The sequence below is a fragment of the Microtus ochrogaster genome, chromosome 10 (assembly GCF_000317375.1).
Source record: "Microtus ochrogaster isolate Prairie Vole_2 chromosome 10, MicOch1.0, whole genome shotgun sequence".
NCBI lineage: Eukaryota > Metazoa > Chordata > Mammalia > Rodentia > Cricetidae > Microtus > Microtus ochrogaster.
This window is the reverse complement of record NC_022016.1, coordinates 61,289,179-61,290,622: the sequence shown is the minus strand read 5'-3', so window position 1 is coordinate 61,290,622 and position 1,444 is coordinate 61,289,179.

Sequence of the window (1,444 nt, the reverse complement as noted above, 5' to 3'; positions counted from 1 at the left end):
CCAAGATGACCTTGAACTCAAAGCAATCTGTTGCTTCAGCCTTTTAGTTACTGGGATTATAGCGTCCATATCTTGCTTAAATGTATCTTTAATCAATAAATTTCTGGGGGTTGGCAAAATGGATACCATACAAGTATGAGAACCTGAGTTCATGTCCCTAATGGCCCTGAAACTCACTGGCCAACCTTTAGTCTATTTTAAATCTATGTGCTTTAGATTCAACAAGAGACCTTGTCTCAGAAAATGAAGTCATAGGATGGAAGACGGCTTATCAGGAAAGGCACTGCTACCGTACCTGAGCTTAATCCCTGGGCCACGAGTGGTGGAAGGAGGGAACTGATGTCTGCAAGCTGTGCTCTGACCTAGAGTTAGGGGGGCACACATATATAAATATAAATATAAATAAATGTTCTAAAGGCAGAAAGGAATCAAGGAGGACACCTAATGTGAACCTGTTACCTCCATGTGCATATGTGAACACACCCACAGGAAACCACATATGCACACACACACACACACACCACCACCACCACCACCAATAACAACAACACAGAAAAAAAAAAGCAAAGAAGAGAACCTCCTTCGCCTTCCTGACCACTACCTGCTGACCTCCTTGGGGGAGGGTCATGCTATCCCCCCTTATTCCAATTCTTCAACCCGTTATTCTTTCAAAGTCAGAGTTCTTGTTTTATTTATTTATTTATTTTGTTTAACATAATTTTAGCCAAGACACTTAACCTCTAAGAATTCTTCAGCTTTGTGCTTTGATCTTGGGGATGAAGTCCAAGGTCCTTCATGTCATCCTGGGCCCCACACCAAGGCTACAGGCTCACAGGAGCCCACCCTCACTCTTCACTTTAGAACTTCCCACCTTTACCTAGCTTCATACTCATAACTTTTATTTACTTTTTTGTTTGTTTGTTTGTTTGTTTTTTGAGACAGGGTTTCTCGGAACCTGTCCTAGAACTAGCTCTTGTAAACCAGGCTAGCCTCGAACTCACAGAGATCTGCCTGCCTCTGTCTCCCAAGTGCTGGGATTAAAAGAGTATGCCACCACCACCCGGCTTCATTTACTTATTTTCTTAAGATCTATTTTTTAATTTCATGTATATAAGTGTTTACCTACATGTGTATGTGTACTACATCTGTGCCTAGTGCTTAGGATGCCAAAAGAAGGTGTCAGATCTCCTGAACCTGGAGCTACAGATGGTTGCTAGCACAATGAAACTGCCAAGAGCTGAACCCATCTTCTGCAAGAACAAGTGCTTTAGACTGATGAACCATTTCTTCAGTCCCTTGTTTGTTTACTTATTCCCCACCTCCTGAGACAAGGTCTTGCTACATAGTCCTAGATGGTTTAAAACTTTTTTTTTTTTTTTTTGGTTTTTCGAGACAGGGTTTCTCTGTGGTTTTGGAGCCTGTCCTGGAACTAGCTCTTGTAGAC